A 23,990-nucleotide genomic window follows, 5' to 3' on the forward strand; every position below is an offset into this window, starting at 1 on the left:
TTTGAGGGTCTATTGTTGCCATTGTTATTGTTTACAATACTAGATTTGCATTTATTTATCTTTACTTATTGGCTTTCTTCTCTCTGTGAACTATGGATGACTGGGATTTTGGAATTCCATGAAACCATGATTACAGATTGGAACCTACACTGACAGTGTAGTCAGTGAGCCAGAGACATTCCATAAAAATTCCATAAAAAAATGTAGGAAAATAAAATCATAGTACTTCAATATCTGATTTTATTTGTTGCTAGTCTTTCTTCCCCCACTAGAATAAATTATTCTGTGACTTGGTAAATGGACCATCCTGAGTTTGAATAACAAAATAATTCAAAACTCTTGCCAATCTTTTAATCAACATTTCCAAATTTAGGATGATTCTCAGATGAAAGACATTCAACTTGCATTTAAATATATACACAAAGGTTTTTTAGCTTAGTGATTTTATGCTGGAGGTTGTGTTCTGTTGGCCTTTGAGTACCTTGATAACCTTTGAGTACCTATTGACATCTCCATAATATAATGAATCATGAGAGTAGGACTTCAGTGTCATAAAATTTAAAAAATTTTAAAAATAAATGGAAATACCAATGGACAGTTGAATATATTATAATTAATATTAAATGCCTACTAATACTCACAACAAGGAAAATATCCATAACACAGTAAGACATGAAAGTAAGATTTCAATGATATGAAATAATGCAAACTATTAATGGGCATGTGTATATATTAGAGCAAATATTAAACATTCATATTCATAATAAGGAAAATATATCTTACTTTTCTTTACACTTCTATTTCCAAATTCCCTAATTCCTTAAAAACACTTATGACTGTTAAATATATTTATTAATGTCCAATATAGTATCAAAAATTCTAATTTAAACCAACATTTATTTAATGGACAAAAGCATAAAGGAGCCTTTTAAATGCTTTGAAATGATATCTATTAAATACTAAGAAGTATAGGAATAGAAGGATTTTTCCTTACTTGACGAAAAAGTATTTTTTCAAAATCTATAGTTCGTGTCAAATGCAATGAAAAACCTCAGAGATATCATACTAAGAGCAGGCTTAAAGCATGACTATCCTTTCACCATTGCTATTTAACATAGTTTGAAATATGATCATTAAGGCAGAAAAGAAAGAAAGAAAGAAAGAAAGAAAGAAAGAAAGAAAGAAAGAAAGAAAGAAAGAAAGAAAGAAAGAAAGAAAGAAAGAAAGAAAGAAAGAAAGAAAGAAAGAAAGAAAGAAAGAAAGAAAGAAAGAAAGAAAGAAAGAAAGAAAGAAAGAAAGAAAGAAGCAGGAGCATTGGTAAGTAAAAGGTTAAAATATTTCTCATTCCAGATAATTTGATGGTATATTTAGAAAATCTAATATGTTTATCAAAAATAAAGTAGATTATTTTAGCCAGCGATATAGAAGATAATCCTATACAATATCATTTCCAAATATGAATAACAAGAGAAGAGAAATTAAAAGAAATACTATTGATAATAATGAAAAAACAAAACACCAGATAGATGGGTAGCAACTTAGAAAGACTTACATAAAAACTTTTAAACAGACAAAAAAGGTGTGTTAATTAAAGAAATCTCAGGCACATGTCTAGATCAAACTAATATAATGGAATATCGTATAATATTTAATTACTTTGAATATATATTCAAACTCATTTATAGATTGAAATACAAATCAATATATCAATAGGCTGCTTCTTAGAAATGAAAAAAAATTGATGAAATTTATTTGAAAGAATAAGCAAATTACTGAAAAATAAATGCTAATGTATTCTGCCATATTTCAAATAAATAAAGCAAAAACATTCAATGTTTGATAAATATTGATTTCATGTTATATGCAAAGAATAATTATTGAAATTAACTGGTGCTGCATAAAGGATAATTTTGAAATGAACAGTGAAGCAAATCTGATAATCTGGAATAAAAACAAAAGCATACAATGGACTGGTAGTTTGCAAATCCAAGATTGCAAAAACATTGGGGGAAATTGTTATTCAATAAAGAGTAATGAGGAAATTGTTTTAATAATGGGAATAGAACCATGCTATATCATATTCTAGCAATGCATATTCATAATAAACATTAATAAGAGATGTTTATAATTGCAAAATAATGGGGAAAATCTATAATCTATTAACTGAGGGATAACTGAATAAACTATCACACCAAAACAACAGAATATTATCACCCCAGAATAAATGGTAGGTATGAAGAATGAAAAACATCCTATGAAGTGAACAACCAAAATTAAGAAAATAATTTACATGCTGATTTCAAATATGTTAAATAATAATAGCAACAAAATCTGGGGGAAATACAGAAATGAAAAATAATTGGAAAAAGAAACCAGAAGCAAAGCTAATTTCTCTTATTTTTAAGTTAACACGCATTTTAAAGCAATCTATAAGTAACTGAGGATTTTATTTCATTGCAAAACTTTACCTGTTAAAATGTTTACATTTTTATGGATATTAATTTTATAATTTTACATTTTAACATTATTAACAGAAACCAATTTTCATATTTGTACATTCTTTTTCTCACTGTATTTCTTAAATGGTTTTTTGGGCTTCTTGTAGACCAAATACAACAAAGATACAAGTTAAGGGTAATTGAAGTTAGAATTCATAAAAACTAAGCAAATTATTGGAATAAGATGGGAAATCGATTTCTAGAAATTCAAGGTGCATGGTGTATTAGAAGAGAAGAAAATCATTCCCTTTTCAAACAATGTTCCAATACAATGATCAAAACAGTAGTCTGTCTCATCTTTAGTAAATTACATGTGAATTTTACTTTGGAAGTGGGGTATGAAGAAGGCACCTATTCTGAAAAGCATATTAAAGGATTACAGACAAACCACATTGGAGATGTTGGTAATGTAACACTAAATATATGTTTAATGGGTCTCAATATTCTAGGGCTAGAGATTATTTTTTTTTTACTGAATATTTTCTTTTCAAATTTCTAGTTTCTTGTTTTATCTGGTTGATTGAACTTCTCCAGTGTGTTATATTCTTTTCCCCTTCATCTCTGTTACTAGAGGGTAGTGGACAGGAAGGCAGTGCTGCTTTAGTTCTCTATAACACTCTCCTTTTGTCAGCCTGTACTTATTAATAGCCACTCTGTACAAGGCACTTCAACATGCTAGAAGAGGTACAAAGTTAATCAAGGCATCATCACTACTTCCAAAGAGCTGGAACTTTAGTCAAGAGAAATGTGGCTACAGTTAAGAATAAGTTAGACTATCACAAGTGTGTAAAGCAGATTTGATAGTCACTCTTAACACTTTAATTAGTAGTCTTTATATTATTTGATTTCCCTACTCCCCATGCCCTCATCCTCTAAGATAAAAATGTACAAACTAATATCTTCCAATTTTCAGGAACACCGTCTGTTAGCCCTGTCTGTGCTCCCCACAAATAAGTAATGTAAGAATCGTGCCTAAGGAGCAATCCAAATATGACTGCCAAACTTAACCAGTAAGTTTAGTGATGCTCGATTACTAAATTGTTCTCAGATGAAGACAAAATTTCTTAGAATTCATTTTTCCTTAATTTCTGCTCTAAGAATGTACTGATGACTAATTGGGGAAATAAATTACAAAGCACCACATCAATAGTCAAGTTTATTTTACCAGTTCAGCAATGATCTAATAGTTTTGTCCACAAGTTCACAAGGAAAATCTATCACAATTTCAAAAGTAGTGACTCTTCAAATGCAAGAAAAATAAACTAAATTCATTTTCTTAATCAATTATTATTCTTAAATTGCCTTAAAATTAATGTAAATGTTAAAAAGTTAATTGACAGGGTACTATGCATTAGTAGAATTTAATCCCGCAAAGCAGAAATTAATTATCTGAAAATGTTTTGGCAAATTTTTTAATACATGGATTTAGTTCCACCAAAAATTGACAAATAGGCTATTTAAGACAAAATCTAAATCTACAAACAGAAAGGTAGAGAACTGAAGCAATTTTTATATAATTCATGAAAAAATTGTAAGCCTTTGCATTGACATAATTTTGTCTACTTCCTCCTCCCTTACTCCCACTCTTAAATTTTTCTATTACCTAGTTATTTGTGAGAAAAAAGTTCAGTGTGTACAATTCAGATTTTTGTTTTAATTTTCCACTTCATATTTTGTGAATAGATATTTATTGGATATTATGTATTATTATTCCCTAGTAATCTGTAAACAAGAAAGAACTACTATAATATTATGTTGCATTTATGTAACATTTTCTTCTGAGGAGAAAAAAAAAGATTAGAAGAAAACATAGATCCTGTCCTAGGAGTGTACTGCCTAAGCCAGACCATTTTTTCAAAGAGGGTTTAGTAACAAAGCTGTTTTTGTTAAGTGATAAGCCCTCCTGCTTTTGCTCTCTGAAGTCTGGGTTAAGATTTCCAATTCCATGTCACTGATAATAAATGAGATGAAGTCATTTAATTTTCTATCCAATTTTATTAGTTAATTTTATTTTTATATACTCTATTATGCTAGCTAACACATGGCTATGAATAAAACCATGGATCTTGAAGAACTAAAAATCTCAGTATTGCAGAAAATATGCCAATTCGATCATGCTAGTCAACTAATTAGGAAAGAACTTTTTTTATAATCCATTTGCCTTCTTTAAAAATAAAACATTTCTCTTGTACATACCGTGATATTGCCACTAGTTTAGTGGGGAGCTGAGTGGAAGGTTGGGGTGGGAAAAGAGGGTAGGAGACAAGTATCTATAAATGAATCTGAATGATCTAAAATCTCAGAAGTAGGACAATCCTATACAGAAAATTCCCTGTATGGAATCGTCGTATGACTAAAATTCTATTGCTTTGATCAAATGGGCTAGGGATAACAATTCCCAGGCAGTACCTAAGTATCGGAACCACATCTGCCCAGGAAAATGAACAAAAGATTACTTTAACACGGGGTACTCCAACTCCTTTGTCACATCCATGTGCTTTGCTTAACTCGGAATTTTCTATATCGTCTACATGGCTCCCTAGTGCGAATTAACAAGTCGATCTCAGTCATAATGTCATCTTTTCATTGACAAATGCATGAGAAGAAAAAGTAAGTGCTTTCTTTTTCCTGATATAAAGTTATTATAACTCAGAACATATTATTGGCAAATGAACGCTGAGCATGAGAATTCAAAAGTTTTCCTCTGAGAAGAAAAAAAAAAGACATGCTATGTTTTCAGCAACGAAGCATATACCAAAAGCCACTAACATGAAATACTGAAAAATATTTCTGATGAAACTAACTATTTTATATCTAATCTTGATGCCGGTTACTTACAGGTAATAAAAAATTTGGAAAACTTCAAAGTTTTCTCAAGTAAACTGCGTGAAGTTCCTTTTATCTCCTTTCTTAAGATGGGGGGAGTAGAGGGTCAAAAACACATTTTCTCTTCTTCTTCCTACTCTTTGTAAACCTGTTTTTTGTCTTTCCTTTTTGAGATATTGATCTTTCCTCGTATACTGAAAGCTGATCTGTATCGAGTATAATTTAGTACTGCTATGAATGCTCCTATAAAGGAAGACTTGAAGGGAGAAAAAAAAAAACAGTAAAAAATAATAATACTAACAAGTAGCATTCTTACAGGCCAGGACGTCATGGTCCAGTTGCCATTAATCATTGGAAGAACCAAATGCATGGCAATGTAAACTTCATTAGGCTCTGGGACTTAAGAGAATCTGAGGCAAACCCAAGAGAGTAATCAGGAAAATATGTCCGAGTGGGCGGGAGGACACCTGTTGCAACAGCATAAAAGAACCAGGCCTTCAAAGAGGAACCAAAAAGAACAAACAAAAACATACCCATTTATGACTCCCTTGATAAAAGCACTGAAGAGATGAACTAGAACTAATAGGAAGGATGATCCTGAACTAATTCGATTTTGAATAAAAAAGGAAAATGGAAATAAAATTGCAGCCTGCATTATCTAGAAATGAAAACAACTCATTCCATCATTGTGGAATGCTCAGCAGTTATTCCACTCCGATGAATTTGGGCCTCACGCAGAACCACTTCTTTGGTGATATCACAGCTTACTTAAGGAAGTTTCCCTGGGCACTTATTTTAAATTTCTTGCTCACACTTATCTCTAATTACCTTATTTACCTTAATTATTACTTAATTATTAATTATATAATATAATATAATATAATATAATATAATATAATATAATATAATATAATATAATATAATATAATATAATAATGAATATAATGAATATAAAATAAAATAAAAATAAAAAATATTTTTAAAAATTAATACCTTAATTATTGTTTAATGGTACCGTTGTGGATCAGCCCAAGTCAATACAGTTAGAAAATATTACATGAGTCATCATTTCTGATAATGTGAAACTCTAACTTTCCATCCTGTTTCACATTTGAACCCTCAATAAGAGGTGAAAAAATTAATCATTCACAGTAATGTTCCCATCAGAAATGAGCAGGAAGATATGGACCACCAGACTGTAGACTAAAATATTGTATTTACATCTATATATAGAGATATAATATATATATTTATATATATATATTTATTTACATTATATGTTATTACATCTGTCAGCACATGAAAATAGCATTGAATATCAGAGTAAAGAGCACTATTTTCCATCCATCCTTTTTTAAAACAATATTGGCATTAAACAAACCTAACAAAATGCTTAATTCAGAAACAAAAAAAAAGATAATTAAAAGGAAAAAAAGAAAACATTATGCTGGATTTTGCCTACAATTAACATTCTATGAATACCTGGTATTCAATCTCGGTTCAGAAATCCTCTCATTTTTCTAAGCATTGTATATATAATATGTAAACTAGTCTATTTTTTAATGATTATTTTTAGCACAGTAGTGCTCTGTAGGACAAGGGAGCAACTACACTCAAAAATCACACAACAATGAAGAGTGAAGAAATTAGAACTCAGATCTATTCTTAAACCTGAACTCAATGAAGTCAATTAGGATGTAAGGCAAATGATGAAAATACTTGGCATTTACATATATATATATATATATATGATACATTATATCTTATTTATATTATGTGAATTAAATGGTAGATTATTTTAATTTAACATATGACAGAGAATTCTTAATATTTTTAAAGTGTCAAAGTACAAATTCTAGCTATATTTTGTAACTGAAATTATCCTTAGAGATTTTTTAATCCTTTTACCATTTAATATCTGTTCAAGTTTTACTAATGGTTGAAAATGTCTGTTTCAGGGAACAAAACGTTGTGAGTTGTCTTTGGGACTTGACAAGAGCTCCATTTTGATAACCTTTAGGACACAGTAAAAGATTATTCTAAAATTCCTGTGTGTACCACAAAATCTAAACTCAGGCCTGGTTTGATTATGAAAATATCTCATAATCAATAATAAAATGCTTAACAAGGAAGGGGAAAGAGTTTAATAAACATGGAATCATATTTAGTCACCATCTCGTCAATTTCTCATTCTACTGAGGAGAAAACTAAAAACGTTATCTGATCCGAACGTACGTGCATGTTCCATAAAAATGAAAGGTTTTGTTTAGTTATTTTTTTAAAGATTATATAGGTATATCTATCTATCTAACAGATAGGGACCTACTCTATATTTTCTGTACTTAGAGAATGATCTGGGGCACTGAGAAGTTAAAAAACTTGCCCAGAGTCACACAGCCAAATGTGTCAAAGGTGAGACAAGCCCAGATTTCCTCATTCCCCATTATATCATGCCATGCTTCTACTAAATTTCAAGCTAGCTAATGTGACTCTGCTAATGCATTACCATACCAATTTGACATATGTGCATTTACTAGTGGTCTTGGTGAGAAAATACCTTGTTTAGAGAAGTAACTTCAAGGATTGGAATTTTCAGGCACAAACGTAATCTGGTAGGGAAATATTTTTGAACATAAAGAGTTTTATGGTATTCCTGAAATCTTTAAAAGTAAATAAGGGTAGTCCTGAAGCTTCTCTTAATTCTTTGTTCAGGTCAGTATTCAAATAAAGGCTTATGGATGAAAAGATTTTTTTTTACAATAAAGCACTATGAAGCAAACAAAACCTTTATATAGGAATGTCTCCTAATGTGAGATAGGAGTTAGAGTTAAATAAGACTCTCCCTTATTATAATATAATATCATTATAATATAATATCATTATATTATATATAAAGAGAGATTATAGGAGTTAAAGTTAAATGCAACCTCCTTCCATCCAAATCAGAAAACTGAAGCCAACCTAGATATAATGATAATAATAATAACTAAATAACTAAATGACTTACCCAAAGTCATACAAGCAGTAAGCAAATGGGTTTCTAATCAAAGAGATTTGACAGACTCTATTTTTAGTCAATGTAGAAAACCATTCTGTTTCTATCTCATTTAAAAGTCTTATTAACTTCCATCTGAAACTAGGAATGAGGTCAGCTGCTAAATATGTTATAGAAAAGCTGAGAAGGACAGAAAATTCCTCCACAGGTTCAACACTCCCATAAGCCATCCTATAATGTCTTCCTAGGGTTTGTTCCTGCTCCTCTAGAAGTGAAAACCTTGACTACTACTTGTGATAGACCACAGGATCCATCCAGATCCATCCAGAATCACAAGTTCCTTTCCTGGCTCCTTTTGAGCTGTTTTCCTCACTCTGAAGTTTACATAGTCACAGATTACAGGAGTCATCTCCTCTATATTAATGATTACTTTCAGGTTCCAAATTAATCACTTTAATTTGTTTATGTCATTGACTCAGAGGAAAGAGCATTTTCTCTTAGAATGAGTGGTGACAACAACAATGAGTTGTATTTTGTCTTTTTTTTGTAGAGCAAAACTAAATGATCATGATGCTCTGTTTCTAGATATGACCATCACATCCAGTCTAAAAATTAAAATTTATCATTCTAAATTTAAAAATTCTTCATGTCAGAGCTCATAATATAAATTATCTAGGAAGTAGAAGTTCCCTATTTGTCTTTTCAAAGGGATGATTTAGTAAATTACTCTGTGGAGCCAATAATTTTTCCCATATAAATTGAAAATAAAAGTTTGAAAAATGGGTGCTTCCTCCCTTCATAGGATAGTCAATTACACTTAGGTGTTTTTGTTTTTTTTTCTCCAAGGAACCAAAGACCTTTATAAACATTAATCTTACACCTGTACTACTAAAGTAATGAGTGAGTATTATTTTAATACTTGGTTGTTGGCAAATAGATGTCTAGAGGTTGAGAGTCTTCTTTTATGCAAAGAATTAAGTACAGTGAAGTGGACAGTAGGATGGACTTAGGAGTTGAAAGACTTGGGAGTAAACCTTAACTCTATCGTTTGTTTTCCTTTGTGAATTTGGATTAATCATTTAACTTCACTGGGCTTCAATTTCCTTATCCATAAAAAGAAGAGGTTGGATTAGATGACCGAGTAAGCCCTTCTAGGTCTCAAATTATAACCCTATTAACTCCTCTGTTCTAAGCCAACATTCTATACTCTATTAGTCTACTGCCAGAAACCAAACACAACACTTTCAAAGAGTCGCTTTCTGAGAAAGACTGACTTAACTCTGAGACTGAAGAGGAGGGAAAAAGAGGGAATCTGATAGGGAAAGAGCCCTTATGCACATTTAAAACACACATACATTGACTCCAAGACGGAAGGTAAGGGTTTAAAAATAAATAAATAAATAAACAAATAAATAAATAAATGGATGGATGGATGGATGGATGGATGGATGGATGGATGGATGGATGGATGAATAAATGAATGAATGAATGAATGAATGAATGAATGAATGAATGAATGAATGAATGAATGAATGAATGAATGAATAAAACACATACAAGTTCAGCACTCTCCAAAGGAGTTTTCTACCTTTGGATCTGATTGATCCCAAAGGACAAAGCACAAAAAAAGTCTGTCTCTATGTCTTTCCTCTCCCTGGACCAACACAATGATGTGGTCATGTATATCTTCCAGAGAATAATTATCCTTTGCTTATTTAGTTTTATCCTTTTATTCCTTTTATTGGCCACACTCAAACAGAATTGAGCAGTCACTCCAACATTCTCCCATGGGGGGAAAAAAGCATTTTTAGTTATATAGATTGTCCTGAAAATGCTCTTGATCCTTAGTCATAGTTTATCCGTTCTTGATGAGTTCTTAGGATGCTTTTGCGCATAACTGTTTTCATTCCACATATTTATTCAGAAAGATGTCTTGAAGATACACACCTAAAAAAAGGAGTAGGAAGAGATAAGAGAAAAGTATTGAATGTGTTGGTTTGGGAGGAGGAATGAGTTAAGGTGAATGTGTCAGGCAAACTATAATCCAGATGATTCCGTAGCCCTAAAGTCTACTTCTTGGCCAAGACAAGTCTTCATATTTATACACCTAAACAAGCACACAATTGTTGTGTGTGCCTAAATTTACTTCATCCAAGGAATGCTTTTGAGTGTTCATTACTTTAGAGAGGCAAGTAGAGGATGGTATTGAGATTAGTATTGATGAACTAGATAGACACAGAAAGACTTTGGTCCATATTCCACCTCAGACTATCTGCTTGGTCCTCTCAGCCTTTGGTTTTTTTTTTTAATATACAAAGTGGGGATGATAATAATGATACCTACCACATACTACAACCTACTGCAGGGTTGTGATAAAGGTAAAATGAGATAACGTATGTAGAATATTTTGCAAACCTTGAAGTGTATGCAAAGGCCAGTTTTATTATCTCTCTTAAGAGTTAAGACTTCCAGGAGCTCTAGAAGCACTGCCTTTTCTATGGACAAATTTTAGATATGAAAATCTTGTTTGATATCTTTTCAAATTATTTTTAATTAACAAGCTAAGAAAAAAAAAACATGTGCAGCATTTCCCTGATAAAAGTCTGACTTCTGAGAATTGCGTAAGGAATTGATTTAAATATATAAAAATAAAAGCTATTTCTCAATTAACAAATCATCAAAGGGCACAAAAGGGCAGTTGTAAGGGAAGACATCTAAGCTATCAAAAGCACTATGAAAAGACATTCCAAAACACTTATGATTATTAAGATGATAAAGTAACTCTGAGACTCCATCTCACCCTCACCAGGTTGGTAAAGCTAACAAAAAATTTAAATGGCAGGTGGCAAAGGGAGCTTGAGAAAAGAAGCACCTTAAGTGATAGTGGGTAAAGCTGCAAATTATTCTGTAAATTTTTATCAGTTATAACTTCCATGTCTATAGAGAGTTAGTGACATCTCCTTGACGTTGCTCTAACTAAGGGTTGATGTTGATATATACTCCTTTTCTTAATGATGTCTATAATGGGAATGTTGTTTCCAGATGGTCTAAAATCTGTGTGATTCTTATCACCCTAACATCTTTTTTTTCTACTATTCTATCATCATTTTGGTCACAAGGGTCGCCTAGGATTCAGGGTTATTTAGACATTTTTCTTTACTTCGTGGATTGCTGGGGCCAAAGAATTCATCACCTGTTGGTCTTTCTTTGAGTGTCTCCTTTTACTTGAGAGACAGAGAGAGGGAGAGACAGACAGACAGAGACAGACAGAGAAGCTGGGTGGTGATGGGGTGGATAGAGTGTCACGTCTGGAGTCAGTAAGACTCATATTCCTGACTTCAACTCTGGGCTCATATAATTACTGGCTATGTGACCCTGCATAAGTCACTTACTCCTGTTTGCCTTAGTTTCTTCATCTGTAAAATGAGGAGGAAATGAAAATGGAAATGGAAAACCACTCCAGAGTTTTTGCCAAGAAAACCCCAAATGGAGTCACGAAAAGGTGTAAATGATTGAATTGACTGAACAACTATATACATGCACATCCTGCTATTTAAATATATACATATGTACACACATGTTCTTATACTATACATACACATACATATGTGTGTGTGCTTGAGTACAGTGGTCTATGATCTCATTATGAAGCTCCTTAGATCTGTCTGTACACCTCTTCATATCTGCCTAATTTCAAATCTAGCTGACTCACCTGCAAATTGGCAAATGACATGGGAAAAATCTTGTGCAAATTTAATCTTATGCATATCTATGCATGTGTGTATACATATACACACAGCATTAGACATCATCGAAGAGAGGTTCATCCATGTAATGAGAGAGGAATGACAGATGCCCTTTTTTGTGCACTCCATCGGTTCCCATTTATTGTCAATAGGTCTGGAAGACAGCCCCAGCAAGCTGAATGAACCCTTCTGTAAAGGAATTCTATTGAATCATCGACAGGAGTCACACAGGGTAAGGAGGAATGCATTTTTAAAATGAATTTTATATTTATCTTTTCAAATTAATTAATTACTTAGTTGTGATTAATTTAAGTTTAATCCTCATAATTGTGAATTTTTTAAAAGCTGATGAGAAAAAATATTCATTGTCTTTAAAAATGAAAAAAAATTCGCTTCATGTTCTACAATTTAATATAAATTTTAAATTAACTTTATTTGACTTTATGTTTACATAATATGTGTATATATAAGAAATACATAACTATTATTAAACAAAAAAATTAACTTTATTTACTTTAAGTCTACAAAAAAAATTTTCCCATTTCATTTGCCACTTTACAGATGAGTTAGCCAGGTTTGAAATTAGCCAGATATGTAGCGGTTTACAGATAGATCTGGAGCTTTCAAGATAAACAAGAAACTGTAGAGTGGATCATAGAACATGATTCTCGAATAATAATCACACCTAACATTTCTATTGCTTATGCCCACTATGTGCCAGGAACTACACAATGTGCTTTAGAAATATATCTCATTTGATCTTAAAAAGAGTTATGAGAAGTAAGTGCTATTATTATTATACCTGTTTTACAGATGAGGAAACTGAGGCAAATGGCAGTTAAGTGATTTGCCCACCATCACACAGTTAGTGAGTATCTGAAGATGGATTTGAACCCATCTTTCTGATTATAGGTCCTGCTTTCTATCCACTGTGTCACCTAGCTGCCGCCATGATAGCTTCCCCCCACGCCTGGGGTGGATAAAACCAAAATCATAGACAGATCTCTCCCTGCTGAAGTCCTTCCTTTCCTTTAAGCACCAATTCTCCCATCACTTCCTCCATTAAGCTTCATCTGACCACTCTGGGTGAAAGCAATCATCTCCTGGTGTTTCCCATAGCATGTTAACTGGATTTTTCCTTCATGCTTACCTCGTTTTCTCTTCCATCACAGTTATCTGCAGACTTGGCTTTTTCTGCATTTAGTGGTGGGGCTCCTTGAGAGGAGCTCCTGTCTCCCATCTGCCATTGGGTCTAAATCACCTACGTCAGTGTTGCCCAAGTATTTCAGATGATTGGCCTCTACCATAGAGCTCAAGATCTTGGCCACCGAACACCCACAATCCGTTGCCTTTATTGACTTTCAATACAGAAATGGAATCTCCTTTCTCTTGTATGCCACTGACTCCCTTCTTTTCCCTCCCCAACTAGAATTCACTGGGACTCCCTTCAAGCCTGGCATTCAGCAAATATTGGCCGAATCATGGCATAACACAATCACCAAGATGGCGGTTCTTTTGGTGGTCATTTTTCTCAGCCACCCACGCTGTCTTTGCCTGGCTTCAGCTCCTGCTCAGCTTTTGTTTGTCTTGACTTTGCTTTGCTAGCTGTTCTCTTTGCTCCTCCTTTCTGGGCTTTCTGGATCTTCTATTCCCTAGTGCTGTGCTCTTTCTTTTGAAAAGAGCTCACTGAGCTATAGCTGTGTGGGAATTGATTGGGAGTGCATCAGTAACTTGGCACTCGGCAGGGACTCCTGCCAACCAAGTCATCAATATGTGCTCCCACACAGCTGGCCTCTGTTAAGTCCACTCTAAGGCTTTCCAGCAGAAATATCAGAGTGAGAAGACACTCTTTGGGGTTCTTCTCCCTGTAGGTTTTTCCCTCCATGCCATCAGGACAAGAACCACCTCAACAAATCCTGAATAGAAACATCGGGACAAAATAATAAAATAAAAGAAAATGCTTCACTCACTTGCCAGTTGACGAGTCAATAAAATTTGGGGCCAATTACTAAATTAATGACTTCACTGAGCATTAGCCTCTATAGGATCTACGGGCATCATGTCACCATGGCTGCAGCTGCATGGAGCTGAGTGGTTTCAGTTTTCAGGGGGCCCTTTGAACCTGGTATTTCTATTTCAGTTTATCTCTCCTGAGGCTCAATTTGGATAAACTCTAAGACTCAAAGCAAATCTCCAAGCATTGAGTTTGGTAGTATTTTCATCTGAAAACTAGACTTTACCCCTGAATTTGTGCCAGAGTTGACCCGAGTTCATGGAAAAACATGTTTGCCTTCCCGAGGCATTTCATAGAATTGACTTGCATTTCAAGAGGCTTTTTCTTAGAGGAACTGATGAGTTGTGGTAAGTTTTAGGTTTCATTTCCAAGGTTTTGGACAGCTGTAACTAGGACTACGCATCTTATTAAGGGAATACCATGCTCAGATGCCCATGTTGCATCATGCACCTCAGGACGGAACCCAAGGGCAGACACGTTCAAAGGTCTGCTTGGACAAAAGAACTTGGGGATCTTAATTCTGTGGGTGTATTAAGACGAGCAAATAATTTCATGGTCTACGTTGCAACAATAAATCCCCAGTGAAATTGCATCCCAAATGTTGAAAAAGATGAATGCATTTGGAGTCCAAACTCCTGTATGTGAAATATTAGAAGTTAGAAAGAGAAGTGGGTCTAGACATTGCTTTACTGTTTCAATTCCTATTAATATAAGGAAGGATATACAAGTTAAAGGGATAAAAAGACAGAAAATGAATCAATGGGATCTATTAATGGAATTTATGGAAGGAACTCTGGAAAAATTATTGAATGTTTGATTGGTTGGATCAACAATGGAAGAAACTTTTTACGATCATTATATTAGAATAAAAGAAACATAAAAGAGCTACAGAGAGCTCACAAAATCAGAGTCCATTTTTCAGGTTAAAATATCTCTAGATCCTATATTCAACTTGGCTACCCTCAGCAATGCAATGATCTAGGACAATCCTGAAAGACTTATGATGGGGAATGCTCTCCACCTCCAGAGAAAGAGCTGTTGGAGTTGTCTTTCACATCAGTGTATTAATGAGTTTATTATGGGAATTTGGTTATGTATGAGTGTGCTCTTACAACCACGACCAATATGGAAGTGTGCTTTGCATGACAATAAAAATAAAATTTAAAAATCCTATGTTTAAAGTAGATGCACCATTCAGAATACAAGGTTTTACTGCCTGAGACAATAAAATTTATTTCAGTTGAAATTAGTTATTAGAATTCTTAATTTAAAATCTGTCCCTTCAAAGGGGGTGAGCAAAAATCCTAAAGACTATCTATAAATGGGTTATTTTCCAAGTCTTTATGTTGCTAAAGTTACAACATGTGGTTTTAAATCCACTCTAACGGGGACTATAACTGAAGAGAAAAATAGACCCTGCATCCAAAAGAAGAGGAAATACTTGAGCATTGTGGAATATCTGTGAAGAAGTAAATGTAAGTGATGTCGTAGATATTTACAGTAAATTTTGCAAAATCCCAAAGCAAGTGAAAGACTCCTACAAAAGAAACTAAACATTTCATCTCTGAACATAAACACATTTTGAAAACTATAAGTACTTTGTACAAAAGAAAAACAAATAGATTTGGATTTGTATGAGGATGATGTTTACAAAAAGACTAAATAATATACTGAAGGATGAATATAGCCCATAAAGGAACACTTCACAACATAAATACTCTATCTACTTATAAAAGCATGTGCACTATGCTGGGCTTAAGATTTAGTGTTAATCAGATTCTTTCTTGCCCTTCATCTCCACCTAATTTTCTCTGCATTAAAAGGGCAAATAAAGAGAAATTAAAGCTACAGTGGGATGACCAAGGGGGAAAGTTCCAAAAATTGGCAGCGATTGGCAATTATGTATAGACTCTAGTTCTGTCCACCCCCAAGGATGATGGTGGCATGTGATTTAGATGCGCTCTTTGGTGTCTTCTTGTTGGTCAGTGATTTCAGTCGTGTCTGAGGATCAATAGGAAATTCTATCAGCAGCCCTTGCCAAGAAGTCAAGGAAGCATAATATGATCTGGTGGGCTCCGTCTAGAGAGCAGTGACCCCTCCACCATGGAGAAGGTGAACCCCAGAAAACAGGCCTGTGAAATCCCAGAATATAGCATCCTGGGGACACTGAGTCCCGGCTGAAACTGGGGAGATTATCATGAGAAACATGCGCCACTAGCTTCTACACACTGAAGGTGGGAAGCCTGTGAGGATCATTTTCTTTGGAGGGACAGCCAAGTATTAGAATGAGCTTCGAGTTCTTCAGACTCGTTTTAATCTGTTTTAAGCGTTTCTGAACAAGTTGAGTCAAATAAATGAGGACAAGGAGGGAGATTCGAACCCACAGTGTCTTCCATCAGAAATGTGTCCTCAACTGTGGGAGGAGAAACACAGAAGAAAAAAAATTCCTTGATCACATGGGTCAGTGGGGATATGAGTGGGGATGTAGATTCTAAAGATCACCCACGTGCAAATATTAATAATATGGAAATAGGCCTTGATCAAGGAAATATGTAAAATCCAGTGGAATTGTGTTGGCTATGGGGGAGGGGCTTGAGGGGAGGGAAAGAACATGAATATTGTAACCATAGAAAAAAATGTCTTAATTAATTAATTAATTAAAATTAAATATTTAAAAAATGTTAAATTTAAAAAAATTTTAAAGCATTTAATTTAAATTTTAATTAATTTTAATTAATTAAATTAAATCATTAATTTATATTTAATAATATATTTAATTTAAATAATATATAATATAATAAAATAAAAATGTAATAATAATAAATAATTAAATTTAAATTTAATTTAATTTTTAAAAAAAGAAATGTGTCTTCAGAACAACTCCTATTTGAATTCAGCAAAGCCTTCTAAACAGCTGGCATTTTTAAGGTCAAAGATGCAACTTGTTTTGGCTCTGCTATTTATTGAGTTACATGAGCAATTCAAGACAAGGCATTTCGCTTCCTGTAAAATGCCACAAGATGATCTTTAAGTTACCTTCAGCTCTCAAATTCTGTGGTCATTTGAACCTACGACTGGTAGAATAATAACAGTAGTTACATCCACATAGTGCTTTAACATTTATTAAATACTTCATGTGGATCATTTCACTGGAGCCAAACAAGTGCTGAGAATGGATCAGTCACTTCCCAAGGCTCACACAGACAGGAAGTATCTGAGCCAGGGTTTGAATTTATATCTTTCTGGCTCCAAATCCAGGGTCCCATCCCAGCTGAATGATTCCCCCTTCAATTGGTGTGAATATGAGTAGAGCAGCTGTCATTTAGAAATTGATTGATAATTGATAATTGACGTGACTGATATTTATAACTTTATTTCGAGGCATTTACAAATATTCTGTCCTGCCAACAGACAATACAGGACAAGCGCATGTCACTGGATTAACGTGGAAATCTGAAGCATTTATTGTAAAGAGTTTGAAGTAAGTTCTAATGCTTATATACGGTTTAACATTTGCAGAAATTATTTGATCAAGAAATGATGGAGCAGCAGGAAGGAATAGCAATCTGCTGCATTGCCTTGATCTGGTCTTGGTTGGATTTCATATTCAGAAGTCAGACAGCTTCTGTCTTAACCCCACGGCACCCCTTCTGTTGCCCCAGGAGAAAATAAATGGGTAGGGAGATTGGGGAGTGAAAGGAAATCTAGTTGTCACTATAATGGAAACAAATCAGCCTTTTCTTTCGGAATCCCCTATGAAAAACAAATGAACCTTTAAGAAATCTAAAAAGGAGGAAAATGAAACAAAAGAAAAAAGGCAACAAACATAAGGAACATATTGACAACATAGAGCAAAATATATAGAGGCCAGATGGTCAACGTTGTACAACACAAAATATGCCCAAAGGGTAGTGCTGGAAATTAACTTGCACAGAATTTCTTGTGTCCACATCTGATTTTGTACAGTTTTGTACTCCACTGTTTTTCAGGTGATAGAACAGAAGCCCAGTGGTGAAATGTTCAAGTCAATTTGCAAACTCCCTCCAATGATACAGATCTCAAGTCATACAAGCCTGCCCACTATTTGCAACTTTTGCCCATGTCCTTCCATATGTTTGCTATAAAGAGACCTACCACACTGCTAGCGGACTTCCTTACTACTGCCTTATATCAGATAGTGAAATAAGAATGGAATGTTAAAGTGAATAGAAATAGAATCCAATTAAATTGCTGACAAACATTTTTAGAACTATAGTATACCGACTTTTTAAGCTTTTGATCTGAAGGTTGAGCATATCCTCTAAACTTTACATAATAATTTAATATTTAAGGCATTAATGATTCATGATTTATGAGAGGAATGAGTACAATTCTTTGTTTGGTATTGGAGTTCTTTTTAAGCTACAGATTACAGGGTTTTTTCTATAAAGATGATTTTGGTAAGCAATCTTCTTTTCAAGTCAGGGAACCCCGAGAAAGATTAATCAAGCCCAATGCACAAGCTAAAGTGGCAAAAATTGATTAAGGCATTAAAAACCCTACAGTATGTCTAGAAAAAATGAGCTGTCTCTAAATGGACCTACTAAATCAAAAGCCAAATTTGAGGGAAGCAGTTAGCAAGAGATATACTGGGTAACATCAAAGTTTTCAGTGTGAAGAATTTTGAACATTATGTGGTTTGGACATAATCTATAGTGTTGTCAGGGAAAATATATGCACAACTACAATTTGACCTTGTGCATTACGGCTTCTAAAACAAAGGTAAGAAAGCCCAACTGCCCTTGGACATATGCTTTTGAACTGGAAGAGATTTTAGAGATGGCTTAATGAAAGCCCCCTCGTTTTATAGATGAAGAAACTAAGGCATCAAAAAGCTTTATGACATGTTCACTTAAGGAAGGAAGGAAGGAAGGAAGGAAGGAAGGAAGGAAGGAAGGAAGGAAGGAAGGAAGGAAGGAAGGAAGGAAGGAAGGGAGGGAGGGAGGAAGGAAGGAAGGAAGGAAGGAAGGGAGGGAGGGAGGGAGGAAGGAAGGATGCAAGGATTCAATGATGCAAGGATGCAAGGATGCAAGGATTCAATGATGCAAAGATTCAAATTTAGTCTTTCTGACTCCAGATTCAGGACCCTTTTTCTATCTAATATGATGTCATTAGGCATGTAGATATATAATATGTGATTTGAGAAGTTTTGAAAGGCTCATTCACTCCTAAAAATGTCTATCACTGAACCTTCCATAGTATCTGAATCTCCCTTACATTAAAGATTTTTTTTGTTAAAAATAATGACATCCAGAATGACACTGTTTAAAAAAAATTAAACCTCTTACCATGAAGAAATAACACATTATCACATAAGCACACATTGTCTATGTATCCATTTATCAAATGGACTAAAAATGGGACAAGGGGTGGATAAATGGAGAAGGAAGGAATGTTAATGGATGGGAAAGTTCAGAACATATAGGTCTGTATGAGGAAGGCACATGAGTTGGCAGAACCTTACAGCAGAATTCCTGAACACAAAGAGTAAAACACGAAGACCCTGGGCTCTTGAAGAATTGTTCAAAAGAAGTAGGAGATCCAAAGACACATTCTGTTCACTTAATATGAGTTGTCTCTAAAGAGTTCACTAATACTGGTTTAAAAGCTACAAATGGCCATTCCTAATCTCTTTCCTTTACCCATTCTCAGTTTATAACTTTACCTCCCATTCAACATATGAATGGCCATTAGGAATTAAGTCTTATATCTTCATTCCTCTCCTGCTGTAAATATCTGTCTCCAGAGTCAGTGTTCTCAAAAACAAAGTTTCTCTTTTTCTTCTTCAAAACTATCTCTTCAATTTGCACTCTTGATAATCAGCTCACCAATTTCCCCTGAGTCTTTGTTTTATCTCCCAATTATACCCACTCCAAAACATCTGTCATTTCATTTTCCTCGGGGGATTTTTATTGTTGTTTTGCCCCATGTATTGATATCTGAACATTTCTTTCCTCTTTTGAAAAAAAAATCAACCCCAATTCCCTCTACAACTATAACTATTATATTTTTCTCCTTCATTTCCCTGGAAAAAATCAAACAAAGGTTCTCTCCCCAGTCTCTTTATTTTATATCTCCCCATTTGTCCCAGCCTTTGGGTTCAAATGTATTGAATTCAATTCTCCCCATATTGCTCAACTGAATTTCATTTAAAGATTATCAATGATCTAATTGAGAAATCCAATGACATGTTCTCTTTTTTTTATTATTCTATGACCCTAATAACCATTCCCATTTAAAATCAGTCTTTTCAAAAACACCATTGCATAGATTTATAGAAATTAGAGCTCAATGGTATGTTAGAGATCATCTAATCCTATATCATCATTGTGTAAATGAGAAAAATGAGTCCCAGAGTGGATGTTAGTTGCTCAGTGAGGTATAGTTAATAAGTTGAAGAACAGAGATTTGAACTCCGGATCTTTGATCATTTCTTCTATTTTCCCACCTACATGCCTTAAAAAACTCACATCATTATTTCTATCTCAAATACTATCTCCTCTGTTTTGCCCAGCTAAATTCTATCCATATATCTAGACTCAGATCAAACTTCAATTTCCTCTCTAGCCACTTCAGCCTAAAATGACCCCTTCTTCCGACCTCCAAAAGGGTACCCCACTGCACCCCACTACTTGTCGAAATGATATATAGCCTCTATGTTGCAATTAGCCAACTTCTCACCTGTCTCATGCCACAGAGCCCTGGCAATCTTCCCTGAGGTGATATACAGGACAGTGAAGGGATATCACATTATGTCAAAAGGGTGTCACATTCCCCTAATAAGAGAAGAGGAAGCTTTTTTTATTCTTCCTGTAGGTGAAGTGAGTCTATGTTCTATGACTTAGAGGGCAGAGGGATTTTTTAAATTTTTATTTTATTTTATTTTGGGGGGGGTTTAAATACTCACTTTATTTCCCTCCCCCCCTCCACCCACCCTTCCTGCAGCCAACATGCAATTTCATTGAGTATTACTTGTGTCCTTGATGTTTGTTGGTGTTTGCATTAGGATATTCATTTGGAGTCTACATCCCCAACCATATCTCCTCGACCCATGTATTCAAGCAGTTGTTTTTCTTCTGTGTTTCTGCTCCCACAGTGTTTCCTATGAATGTGGATAGTGGTTTTTCTCATAAATTCCTCCAAGTTGGTCAGGATCACTGCATTGTCATTAATGGAGAAGTCCATTATATTCAATTGTGCTACAATGTATCAGTCTCTGTATACAATGTTTTCCTGGTTCTGCTCCTCTCACTCTGCATCACTTCCTGGAGATCATTCTAGTATCCTATTTAAGATTTTTGCATCTATATTCATTAAGGAGATTGGTCTATAATTTTCTTTCTCTGTTTTTGACCTGCCTGGCTTTGGGATCAGTACCATGTTTGTGCCGTAAAATGAATTTAGTAGAACTTCTTCTTTGCTTATTCTGTCAAATAGTTTGTATAATATTGGGATTAGTTGTTCTTTGAATGTTTGATAGAATTCATTTGTGAAGCCATCTGGACCTGGTGGTTTTTTCTTAGGGAGTTCTTTGATGGCTTGTTCAATTTCTTTTTCTGAAAAAATATGAAATGATTCACGAATTTGTGTGTCATCCTTGAGCAGGGGCCATGCTAATCTTCTCTGTATTGTTCCAATTTTAGTATATGTGCTGCTGAAGCGAGCACAGTGTCAGAGGGATTTTATCTCCAATCTGATTACAAGCTGCCTTTCCAACCTTATCACATACTGCTCCATTGATGTACTTCAGATTGTGATGAAACTTATCCTTTGCTCTCTGATTACCATGACTTTATTCATGATTTTCCACATTTTTAGAAGAAGAACTTTTGCTTAGAATTCTCCTTTGTACATATATGATGCCTTTTTATAATATAGCTTTGTGTGTGTGTGTGTGTATGTTTCCCTCTGATCGTAATACAAACCCTTGAGAATAGGATTCATGTTCAATATATCTTCTTTGGTTGATTGCAGAATACACAGTAGAGTTACTTGAATGTTGCTTAAATATACAAATATCAAATGAATTTGTAATCTCATTGATTTGAATGCTCCCTCCACTGATTCAGATCACCAGATATTTGTGTCTGCCTATCCCAAGTACCATTCATCAATGTCATTCTATAAATTCATCTCTGGGAGTCTGTCTTTACCACATGACCAGTAGCCAATCCTTTCTTTCTGACATTTTGCTGATAACAGCCTTTACTCCAATTCTTCTTCAAAGTTCATTGGTTATATATTAAGGGTTGATCATACCCACTATCATCCTGGTGTAATGCTATTGTTTCCCATGTTTCACAACCAAGAACATCACTAGAATTTTGGTATTAAAAGTTATATCTTTATCTCTGGAAAAAGCTAGGAGTCATTACATGAACTTGATCAAAGGGTCATTGAAAAATGATTTCTTTTATTTCATCTCTTGATGTATGGATGGATGTAAGGAAGAGAAAAGAAAAGGTAATGAGCTTTCTATAGTATTTTATATATGCCAGACACTGCTAAATGCTTTAAAAATATTATCTCATTTGATTCTTGCAAGGTGGATGCTGCTATTACCTCCATGTTACAGTGGAGGAAACGGAGGCAAACCAACATAAATGATTTCCCAAAGGCAGATAGCAAGTGCCTAAATCCAGATTTGAACTCAGATCTTCCTGACTCAAGATCCTCAAGGCTCAGAGCTCTAGCTAATGCACCAGCAACCTCGTTATCTCACAAATAGTAGTTGCTTCAAAAATGTTTGTTGGAGTTAATTGATCCAGGAGCCCATTTTACTTTGGGTAGTGGTTGACAAACACAGTCAGAGCATCAACCAGTCTCCTTCCCATAATGGAAATGAAGCCAAGATCCTCCATATAATTGAGCACTTCCCATCCCCATCCGACTATTCACTATCCTAATCTTTATGTCTGGATTCTCCACTACTCTATGCCTGGGCAGTCACTGGAAAAACTATGTAGTCATTTAGGGTTAGCCACATGATACATTCTCTTCCCAAACATTTCAGCCCAATTCTCTGCATGGTCACTATCATGAAATCAGGGCAGAGAGGCAGCTATCCTCTTTAATCCAAAAATCAGTCAGTCGATTAGCACTCAAGAGCTTTCTGTGTGTCTGGTACTGTGCTAGGCAGTGGGTATATTTTTTAAAAAGGCAAAAATAAAATCTTTGCTTCCAAGGAGCTCACGGTCTAATGAGATAATACCTAGCATTTATATGGTGCTTTAATTTGACCAAAGCATTTTTCAATTATCCCTTTTGATCTTTACTGCTGTGAGAGAAGATGCCAATATTATGCCCATTTTACAGATGAGGAGACTAAAGAAGTAATGACTATGCTTTTCCAAAAGAACAGTTTGTCCACAGCCTATGACTAGGCTGGACCTAGTAAATTAAAAACAAAGCCAAGTTATCCAAATGAGGCATGAAGTTGTAATTTACTAATCAACCCTAAAACTCCATATTCTTTGAGTTTTCATGATCTGCTTAAACATAGAGAGGCATCTATCTAATTGGTAGCTAATAGAGTTAATAAATAAAATAAATATAAATATACATAAAAATAAAAAAGTGTTACTAAATCAGAACCACACAAATATGATCCTCGCTAAAGATGAGGTCCACATTCCAAAGGTGACATCTTGAAAGGTGCTTTTCCAAGCACCCCAGAAAACCTCACCAGCAGATTGCAGGGAGGCTCTCCTTTCTCTCCCTGCACATTTTGTTTACTTCCAGAACAGGTGTTTTATTACCATCAGGGGTCCCGATGCAACCTTATCCCGGAGAAACAAATCAGAGCAATCACACTGTCAATTCTTGAGAAAGAGAGGTTTTCCCTTCTCAAAAGGACCATCTGGCAATCTAAA

At 34.4% G+C, this 23,990-nt stretch overlaps 1 non-coding gene across 1 annotated transcript; it reads right to left on the minus strand.

The window, feature by feature from the left end:
* Positions 1–21,678: 21,678 nt before the first annotated feature.
* Positions 21,679–21,785, minus strand: LOC130458711 (U6 spliceosomal RNA). Its single transcript, XR_008918100.1, has one exon. It is a non-coding gene; the product is annotated as a U6 spliceosomal RNA (small nuclear RNA).
* Between the last annotated feature and the right edge of the window lie 2,205 nt (positions 21,786–23,990).

This window comes from Monodelphis domestica, chromosome 3 (assembly GCF_027887165.1).
Source record: "Monodelphis domestica isolate mMonDom1 chromosome 3, mMonDom1.pri, whole genome shotgun sequence".
In the NCBI taxonomy this organism is placed as follows: domain Eukaryota; kingdom Metazoa; phylum Chordata; class Mammalia; order Didelphimorphia; family Didelphidae; genus Monodelphis; species Monodelphis domestica.